The following is an 11,199-nucleotide window of genomic DNA, read 5'->3' as shown; positions in this document are numbered from 1 at the left end:
ATGTATGTATGTATGTATGTATGGTATGTATGTATGTATGTATGTATGTATGTATTTAGTTTACAACCCTGGTATGCCCAAATACGGGAGGAAGCAGACTGCTTCCTTTCTCTGTCTATCGGCTTGTCACAAGAGACCATCACGACAGAGAGCCATTATTTTACATTTGTGTTGCATTTGTGCTGATAAATAAAGGGAGACTGGTATAGATCTATTTCAAGCTATTTAGCTCTCATCATCTAGCCATACCGTTACTGGGATTTGAACCTGTGCTGTATTACATATATTAAGCAGTTGTGTTAACCACTAAGCCACAAGGTTCTCCTCCTTTATCAGCTGAGCCAGGGAAATAGGTATGCATTTAGTGTTACAACCCCCGGTATGCCCAAATATATATTCCCTCCTTCAGCCTGCTTTCATCTATCATTTCAAAGATTCTGTATGTATCTAAAAGTCAAATATCAAAGTTGGATCATCTGTCTAATTACACCTTTTGGTTACTTTTAGAGGTGATAATAGAAAGGATGGAATGCATTTTGGCTCATAAAATTGTACAAATGAAGGAAATAATACGAATTGTTTCTCAGCATAGCTTTCTCAGTATCAGCTCAGCAACTCAGACTGATTTTACAGGAATGAAAATTTCTGTGAGATTAAGAAAATTATGCATTTGAGTTTATTGTTAACCTCACTTTCTGGTGTCTTGCTATAACACAGAAATCCTCTTAAGCTGCTAATTGTGGAGGTTTGGTTAAGACAGCAGGCTGGGGACTGACTGGTTCTCTAGTCATGTCTTAGGTACAAAGCCAACTGGGTTGGTTCCTCTATCTCAGCTCTAGGCCGATAGAGGCAGTGACAAACTGTTTGTAAAATCTTACCAAGAAAACTGCAAGATCAAATCCCTGGAATTAAGGGAGATGAAAAGCCATAAAACAAAAGAATGGAAAGCATGATTTCATGAGGGTGGTATTGCAGATAGTGATTTGAGTGATTTCTGGTTTCTAGGATGCTACAATTTCTGAAGACTTTTCTGTTTCAAGGAGACTGGTTTCCATGGATCTCTCTGCCAGCACTGCTCTTCTCTTGACTATCTCCTGCTTCCTGTGGAATATAGAATCTCGACCTCAAAGTCTACAGTATTCTTCCCTGATCAGTGTGCCGAATGGGGGTGGATGGGGTGATTGGGGACCGAGCGAGTTTTGCGATTATGGCCTTGCTAAGGGCTTCTCCCTGAAGGTAAAAGTTTACTTTTCTGATGTTCCTTCACTACTAAATATTCTCTTGAACTTAGTTCTTCAAGCTTATCTTTCAAGAAAGGCAATCAAGAAGTAATTGTGTTGATGCTTACACTTCCGATTCTACAATTAAAGAAATGTATTGAGTTTGGAGTGGAATATTGTGTGGCAGATCTAACCTTGATCCAATGCATTGACCAATATTTCTGAGAATTGAAATCTGAAGGACAGCAAGGGGAGAAAGGCTGATCTAGAACTTTACCAAGGTCATATTTTCTTAGGTGGAATATGAGCAAACGGTAGGTGACAATACAGCTTTGAATGGAATCCGCTTGTACTGCAACGATGGCACAATACTCGAGTCTAAAGTTGGACCGTGAGTAACTGATTTCATATCATATTTTATTTCCTTGTCATGAAGACGGAGAGGATGAGTTGCTGATGAGTTTCTGAATGAGTTGCTGATGATGAGACATGGATGAGAGATTTTGTATTCCTGAGTTGTGCAGTGGTGTAACTAATAGTTTGTGGGCCATAGTAAGGATATCTCATTTAGGCTGTTCTTCCCTAGCGTGCATTTACTCCAACATGACCCCTTGTAGACTTGAGTTTCCCACATATTTCTCCCACTGTGCAGTTCATGAATCTATTTGCCTTCCTTGTAACTAGAAGACCTCCAAGGTCCCTTCCAATTCTGACATTCTCTTTTCAATGTCCAGAGGTAAAATGTAAAATCAAATAAAACCCCTGCATTAGTTAGCTTTCTTGTATACCTTATGGATGCTTGAGCTGCTAATAACAAGCAACTAAAAGTTGATTAAGAGCCTTTATACTACTTATAAATGGATTAACTCCAACTGAAGAGCCTTGATTGAATGGAAATGCAGACCTTTCCTGAAAGTAGCAAAGGTGTTCCTAAGCTCTTTTCATAGCTTAGGAACAACTCAGGTTCTCTCCCAGCGTTGACAAGTGGACCTTGGAACCTAAGCCTTATTCAAGAGTAGCCTGACTATCTAAAAACTGAGAAGGTTCTTCCAGGGCATCTCATTCATTTCCCCGGATATTCAATATCTGTTTAAAACCCTTCATTGAAAAAGTCTTCAAACTTTCAAGCAAAGTGGCCCATTCCTGTTTCCTTCCAATTAGGAAAATATTCATAATTTAAACTCATTGTTCCTTGTATCCTCTTGAAGAACAAACCCCACAAACCTTCCCCCTTTTCTGCATTTCAGCTTTTCAGATACTTGAGGGCAGCTGTCACGTTGCCCCATAATTTTCTCTTTTGTAAACAAAACATACTCAATAACTCTAACCATTGCTCATATCTGTTTCTCTGAAGCACATTAACACTGCAATTCCTTTCTTCTGTACATTCAGAAGACCAAGACTGCAGTGCTGTGCTTACATGTGCAAGTGATGTTAATGAAGAAAAGGAGTGTGGTTGCTATTAATGTCATATGCTTGAATCAGTGGTGGGTTCTTCCAGTATGGCTCGGTATGGGCATACTGGTGGTAGCTGGGAGCAGCAGCCACCATACTGGAACGGTGGGCTGTTTGGCCCACCCGCCTGCCCACATTCCTTACCACTTTTTGAGGACATCAGGCCAATTGCACATGCACACAAAGCGTGCAGCACCTGAGTGACCTACGCTGAGCAGCTGAGTGTTGCTGGGTGGTGGCACATCCATGTGTGCGTGGAGTGCATGTCCATCAAAGACACCCAGCCCCATCACAGCGTACCAGTTGTGACGGGATCTGGAACCCACTACTGACTTGAAACCTGGGCATAGCTCTTCGAAATCAAATTCCAGGCTATTCGGTCCCCATACTACGGAATGTTTTTGTTGGTGTATTAAAGAATGATGAAAATATTATGCTGGTTCTGAGGTATGGTTTGGAAAATATAGAGACCATAGGTTGCCTTTAAGCTTAAGGAAGTCCCAAGTACAGTGGTGGGTTCTGAATCCGATTCCACCTGGTATAGTTGGAACAGGCCCAGCGGCATCCGCATAGACGTGTACAGTGTGTGTGCACATGTGCATAGCGCACACATGCATCTTAGGGCCTCCATGAGCCTCCGCTATGCTCTTGCTGCTCAGCAGAGCATCGCGCAGGTGCTGTACGTGCCATGCGCATGTGCAGAAGCGCCGAAGACTTAAAAAACCGGTAAGGAGCTTGGGCGGGTGAGTGGGCCATCCGGAGCACCGTACTGGAATGGTATCCGGTGCTCCGGGCAGGCTCTGGTACATCCGTACCAGGGCGTACCATCTGCAACCCATCACTGCCCGAGTAACACTAATTCTGTACTTTTTACTACATAAGTAACCCACCCAGAAAAGCTGGTACACAAGACATAAACATGTCACCCAGAAAGGCTGGCCCTCAATAGACAATTAGCTTGGTACGCCACAGATAAAATGCAGCAAAATTAGCTAGTTTTTGTACTTTTGGGTGGTTTCCTAAGGACACTGGAGGTTCTTGGGTGTCTCAGGACATTGTGTATTCACCTGCTGACTTTCCACAGTTTAAGAAGTTTGTAGGGATAATGGATGCCTCTCCATGTACACACCTTCTGTGCTTTCTGCAGATTCCTGGTCGACAGTAACTGTGTATCATTTGCAATAGTTTGAAGTTTGAAGTTTTGTTTTATTTATATACCTTTTACCTCTTTATCAGATTATTTAATTTGGTTCATTGCAAATGAACTCAGCAATCAAAATGCCTCAAATCAGGATTAGGGCAGCATTGACATATGAGATGTTGATTCAACTTTCTTTATTGCATAAGGGAAGCTGAGATAGAACTCAGACTTCCAATTAGAAACCAAGGCACTGAATTTCCATAGGGATTTGCTAGCTGAATAATGACTCACTTCTTCAATTAATCAATCAATGATTCTAAACATGACACAGATTAGGAGAAGCCTCAGAAAAGCAGTCAAGGGAAGAATTATTTATCCCATTTTATGCCCAGCTGCCAAAAGACCCCTTTACTCCACCTTTTTCTACAATAGCACCAAAGAATTAGGCTGACTATCAAATTTACCCAGAATTGTGTAATGATAGCAAAAACTAGACTTTAACTTGATTCCTAGCCCAAAATTTTAGCCACTATGCCTGAATCTCTTGGATTGATGGTAAGTCTTTAAGACACTAAAAGATGCTTTCTTCTTTTTGACAGGTGGGGAACCTGGACTCCAAAAAAAATCTGCATTGGTGGCTATCTGGTTTCTTTTTCTCTGAGAGTGGAAGGACTTCGAAAACATCTTGATAATTCAGCAGCTAACAACATCTGGTTCAAGTGCAATCATAGCAATATGACCATAATGGGCAGTGGCCATACACGGGGTAAATTTGGCCCATGGAGTGAGAGGTGCCCGTTAAATGGTATATGTGGGATGAGAACACGGGTGCAGGATAAACAGGGAATAATAGGTGATGACACAGGACTCATGATGTGATGTTTTTCTGCTGTTAATGGTTGATACATGTTTCCTCACCTATAAATATACTTCTGCTATGCACTCTCAAAGACTGTTAATTACCATATTTTTCAGAGTAGAACATGCACCGGAATATAAGACGCACCAACCTTTTGAAGAGGTAAATTAAAAAAAAAACATTTTTGAGGAAGAAGGTGGGGCTTAGCAGTGAGAAGATGGAGTTTCAGGCTATTCCTGAAATTCCTCTATTCCGAAGGATTTTGGACGGGTTTTTGGACCCTAGCTGTCCCGGAGACGACAGTGAAAGGTGAGGGGAGACCCAGTGACCTCACAGACGTTCGCAAAGTCTCTGGGGGGGGGTATTAACCCCTCTGGCCAATTCCTTTTTGGATTAGCTGTATGCTAACTGAAACTGCAGGTTGCCCCTAAGAATGGTAGAAGTGATGTCATCTGGTAAGCTGATTTTATTATTCAAAGAGAGATGGTCCGCACTAAAAGTTTAAGCTAATCAAAGAGTAGAAGAACTTAGCGGCGAATTGGTCTTTTTTTTTTTAATGGATTTATGGCCGGTGGTTACTTTATTTCTTAAACGCTTTAAGGAATTCTTCGACATTCCCCCCCTTGACTCTTTCTAAGTGGTTGTAAAGCTAACCTTCTACTAATTAGCCCTTTACGATCTGACACTTTTATTGCTTGGCTGTGTTTAAGATCAGATAAGAATGCACAGTTCCCAGCGTGTTTTTATTTGCAAATTCTAACTACGACACATCATGGCGTCGGAATATTTTCCTAAGGGCACACTCCAGATTCTTCTTTCCGCATGTCGAAAGCTGTTTGATTCATTTCAAAAATTGGAAAAAAAATTGGATTACATGACTTTAAAATATGAAGGAAAAGGTGAGATCACTGAATGTTTGAATGTTCCTGAAATACAAATGGAAAATGTGAGAAATGGCGTCTGGTCTATCTCAGAGGAAGAAAGGAATGCCATGCTGGAAAGGGGGGGAGCTATAAAGAAGATTCATTTTAAGAGACAGAGTGCAGGAGAAATGAAAACTCCACCCTTGAGAATTAAAGTCAATTTGAAAGTTTTACAAGCCTGGGACAACATTATTATTTCATCAGTGACATTCAGAGCAAAAGGTGCGAAGATATCTCTGTTTGGACTTGCTTATAAAAACATTTGGTAAATTTATTCAACGAATGGCAATCGGATTGAGAAGATTTTGCTACTGGAGAGACATAGGCTGACAGATGGAAGAATACAACTTAAAATTAGTTAAATCTGATTACTTTTATTTGTAATAGATATAGCTGAATAATAATTGATATTGATAGTAATGTATATAATGTGGAGTTGGCTGATAGACTGAAGAATACAATTGAAAATTAGCTAAATCTAATTACTCTTTTTTTGTAACAGACATAGCTGAATAATAATTGATATTGATAGTAATGTATATAATGTGGAGTTGATATAATAAATAACAATTGGATATGAGAAACATTTTTTGGATTATACATAAAGAGTATCAATTACAATAATTATCACTATTAAAAAACTAAATAAAATATATACAACCAAATGTTAATTAATACTGGGAAAATGTTATGATATATGATATAATTAAATATTATGGATGTTCAGCTAAAATAGGATATGAGGATTTGATGTTAATAGAGGATTTTACAAGCAAGTAAATGAAATGTCAGCATGTGTTATGGATTAATTTTTGGCATAGTTAAGGATGATGTTTAAATAACTAGAGTTAACTAAAACTGGAGGTATAATGATGTTAATATGGTAAACATTTGAGTTAAGATATTTGAATTAATATGAGTTAATGGAAGAGATGCACCAAAGCATGTTGTAACCAGCTGATATACTTTTTCTTTTTTATAATAGATACCTGTGTTTTTTTTGTTTTTTTTTGTTTTTTTTCCCCTGCCTTGTCCTTTGTCGTTTTTGTCTTTTTTTTTTTCTTTCTTTCTTTCTTTTTTTTTTTTTTTTGCTTTTCCTTTTTGATTTTTTCTTTTCCCACTGGAGTGGGCATGTACTGTTTAAGATTATTACTTTTATTAATATTTTTAAATAATAATTACAGTCAAATGAAAATGGATATATAACGATATGTATGAATATTTGAGTCAAAATGCTTGAGTTAATATGAGTTATGTTTGTTGACTGTGGAGGAGATGTACCAAAGTTTATTTGTAATCAATTGATACATTTTCTACAGAGGTAAAGAAAGGTGTTGTACTTGTTTCAAATTAAAAAATTTAATAAAAAAACATTTATTTAAAAAAAACATTTTGGCACTCTGCGGACCTCCCCAAAATGGCCCGTTTTTTGCAGAAAAGGGCCCATTTCTTTATAAAAAGCATGAATAGCCCTTAGGAAGCTTGTAGAGTGCTCCTGGGGGGGGGGAGGGAATAAGCAAAAATGACAAATTTTTCACAAAAATGGACCCATTTTTTGTCAAAAAGAGGGCATGGATAGCTTTTAGGAGGCTTATAGAGTGCTCCTGGGGACTGGGGGAGGGAAAATCGAGCAAAAAAATGGTCCGTTTTTTGCTCATTTCTACCCTTCCCAGCCCCCAGGAGCTCTCTGAAAGCCTCCTAAAAGCTACGCATGGCCATTTTGGTGAAGGGGGTGAGGTTTTGGGAGGAAAAAAAATGCTGTATTGAGTATATAAGACAAACCCAGATTTTCAACCTCTTTTTTGAGGGAAAAAGGTGCATCTTATACACTGAAAAATACGGTATAGTTAAACATTAACTTGATAATAAAGGGTGTGTTTGTGTGTAATGTGGTAGTACATGGTAACCATTCCCCCAGGTGTGACCTCTTCAAACAGTCCAGATTGGAGAGGCATAAGTAGCAGAAACCTCAAGCAACTGTCTTCCCTCTCATCATTTTGATTCAAGTCACAGCATCAAACTGTAATACCATACCATGCTTGCTTGCATGCAAATGAAATTATGTTGTATCTTCAAAGTCATTTCCTTCTTTCAATAAGCCAGGTTTAGGCCACAGTAATATGTATGTATTTATTAGGGTTTATTTGGTTTTGTACTTTGCATTTTACTACAGAGAACAAATAAATATTAGAGAAAATATACTATAACTGGGTCAGGATTGGTTAAGAAACAGAGAAAATTAATGCTAAAAATATTTTGAGTTTTTAATAAGATATTGAAGATGAGCTAAAAGAGCATTTTCTTCTTAGAAAGTAATGTTCTAGTAGGCATGTATGTTATATTGTCAAATTGTTAGTATTTTTTAAGCAGCGTAAGGTGTAAGAATTATTCCAGGTTATCACCTTAAAATATATTATAAATTGCACCTTTATAAATGTGATGGCATTCCTTTTTTTAGAAGATTTAACTAATCTTCTAATCCTGCTCAGAAAGTCATCAGAATCAGAGGTGTCTTATATCTGTCAGCCCTCAGGCTGCCATCCAGGGGGAACCTGTCCATCACCATGCCCACTCAGCCATGCTTACACACCACTAACACTGCCAGATTGATGTTGCCTCGCTGATGTTGATTGAGCCTGTAGCTGCATGTGGCTCTTCTACTCGGGTGCAACTGCCTTCTCTGATGTAACTCTTTTGCTCAGATGTGGCTAACCACAAAAGAGGCTATGATGACACTTAGTGGGGGTGTGGCTGAGGGTGTGGGTCATGGTGATTGGTGATGGTGGGTGGGTGTCATCTGGGTGGAGTTGTGGATGGAGCTGGGTGGGATAATGGTATATATATGGGTAATAGTGTTAACTTGGTTAGAACTGACTTGGATTTGATTACCTTTGTATCATTGTCATTTGCTAGTGCTGGTTATCACGTAGTTTCTTAGATAGAGATAAAGGTTTTTCACCAAACAAACTGAATCTCTGTTTGTATGCAATGTGTATGCCGGAACATGACAGAAAAGTCAGTTCTCACCCCCTATCAATACTTCACTTTGCACAGTTCCTGTTTGGTCTGAATGATGTCTGAAGGAGCAGAGGCAGCAGCAGTGGTCCTACCTGAGGTCACTCCTTTGGTCATTCCAACACAGAAGGAGGAAACAGAGGTAGCTGTAAGATGTAAGGAGAGTCCCTTGGTAGACCAGGCCTCTGCCATGGGGCTATTGCTACATGTCAACCAGTGGTGCCAGTGAATGAGTGGTGGAAGCAAACGGGGTTAACAACCAGCTCAGAACTACCTGTGCCTTTTCCCCAGGGGGGTCACCTCACTCGGTGGAGAGAAAGGAGGGTGACTGAAGATGAAGAGGGTGATTGGAGCTACTCCACTGCCTTGGGTAGCCGGACGATGGATTGTCTGAGGGAGTGGTTTGGGGAGGCTAGCTTCCGTGATAGCAGTTCTGGTTATCAAGAGAACAGAGGGGACGGCTGGTCAGATAGCAGGAATACAACACAGCCCCCTTTCCAGCCTATCCCTTGCTTCCGTCTAGCCAGTCCAAAGTTGAGGTTGGGTGCATCCCAGGAATATACCCAGGCCAGTGGCTGGGAGCTGGACCACAGTTGCCTTCGAGAATTCCACCAAAACAGCAAAGGGAACCACTAAGTGATGACAGAAGTCAATGTTGGCTGCCACAGGCAGTATCTAGTGGCCATATACTCGGCCAGCTGGAAGTGGACAAGGCCAGGAGATCGTGGGGGGTCAGCAGCAGGAGGTAGAGATGTTGAAGGGTGTGGACCAATTGGTAGGGGTCTCAGAGCAATACACTGATTTAGCTAAGGTTTTTAGTGAAAAAAGTGCAACGTCCTCCCTCCACACCGTTCTACTGACTGTGCTATCGAAATTGTGCCAGGAGCCAAGCTCCCCAAACCAAGGATGTATTCTATGACACCCAAAGAGTTAGAGGAGATGAGAAAATATATTGACAAGAACTTGGCATGGGGTTTTATACAGCCAGCAAGATCCCCTATTGCAGCCCCTGTGTTATTCAGAGAGAAAAAGGATGGTGGTCTGCGTCTATGTGTAGACTTTCGAGGTATAAACGGAGTGTGTGTAGAGCATATGTACCCGCTGCCACTCATAAAGGATATGCTGGCCCATTTATCTGAGGGAGTGATTTTCACTAAGTTAGATCTGAGGGAGGCTTATTATCGTGTCAGGATCTGAGAAGGGGATGAGTGAAAGACAGCCTTTAACTGTCCCTTGGGAGCTACCAATATTGCGTAGATATTGGTGAATATGTGAACGCCGGAACGTGACAATATCATGGTATAGATGTCAAATAAATTTATTAAAGACAAATTAACAAACAAATCTCACCTGAAGAAACATTACTTGCAATATATTGTCAAAGAGGGGAACACATTTTATAGTGTAGGAATCTTTTGATTGAAAGCATAGATTTTAAGATTGTAATAATACTCTGTTTCCCTGAAAATAAGACCTTCCCATATAATAAGCCCAATCGGGCTTTTGAGTGCATGTGCTAAAATAAACCCTCCCTCGAAAATATTGCAACACAGCAACAGCCATGAGTTGATCACGCTCACTATCTCCTACAACTCAAAAATAATAAGACATCCCCAAAAATAAGACCAAGCGCTTATTTCGGGGGTCAAAAGAAAATAAGACCCTATCTTATTTTCAGGGAAACACAGTATGTCATTATAAATCAGATCTGGAAAACAATACGAAAGAGTAAAGAGAGGGAAGTTTGTTATAGTGGTTAAGGCATCAGGCTAGAAACCAGGAGACTGAGAATTCTATCTTAGGTATGAAGCTAGTAGGTGTCTGTGAGCCAGTCCTTCTCTGTCAGCTCTAGGAAAGAGGCAATGGCAAATCACCTCTAAAAACTTGCCAGGAAAACTGGAGGGACCCATCCAGGCAGTTGGCAGGAATCAAAGATCAATTTAAAGATGTTGGAAGAAATCTCCTTGGTTTATTCCCCAGATGGGAAGCAGTCACCAGCGCTGAGAAGAAATTGACACCAAAGCAAGCTTCCAGAAAGCAGAACTCTTTAATTCAGGAAGGCAAAAGAAAGTAGTGACACAGCTCAATCGTTCCTGGCTAGCTAGCAGATTGGGGAGGCAAACCCATGCCTTTTTATACTTGATTTTCCTTTGAAGCTCCTACAATTTGATGGGTTTTAAAGTGCCTCTAATTGAAGTGATTGCTCTGGGTTCCTTCCCAACTAGGTCCATGATTGTCCAAAAGTTATCTTGAGTCATTCCTAAGTGCTCCTATTCAAACCAGGGAGCAGCACTGTCAAGAATCAGTTTTGGCAGAAAAATCTGCAGATCATTGGTAAGAGAAAAAAGAAGCACTTACCACACAGTAGCCATTGTGGAAGGGAGTCCTTTCTGATACTTTAAATCCAGTGGTTCTGCTTATACTTTCCAGGACGCTAAAGAACAAATGCAGTCTCTCTATATGACAATGTTTTAGATTTGTGAACTTTGCTATTGTATCTTCTCTTAGTCTTCTTTTCTTTAAGCTAAGAAATTTTCTGTTCAGGAATAACATCTGCATTTGGCCACATCTGATTCCAATAATGAG

At 40.1% G+C, this 11,199-nt stretch overlaps 1 pseudogene; it reads left to right on the top strand.

Annotated features, from left to right (window-relative positions):
- Positions 1 to 1,053: 1,053 nt before the first annotated feature.
- LOC116510262 lies at positions 1,054 to 4,712 on the top strand (annotated as a pseudogene).
- The last annotated feature ends 6,487 nt before the right edge of the window (positions 4,713 to 11,199 follow it).

This window comes from Thamnophis elegans, chromosome 6, assembly GCF_009769535.1.
Source record: "Thamnophis elegans isolate rThaEle1 chromosome 6, rThaEle1.pri, whole genome shotgun sequence".
Taxonomy (NCBI): Eukaryota; Metazoa; Chordata; class Lepidosauria; order Squamata; family Colubridae; genus Thamnophis; species Thamnophis elegans.
This window is presented reverse-complemented; position numbering and strand designations above follow the sequence as displayed.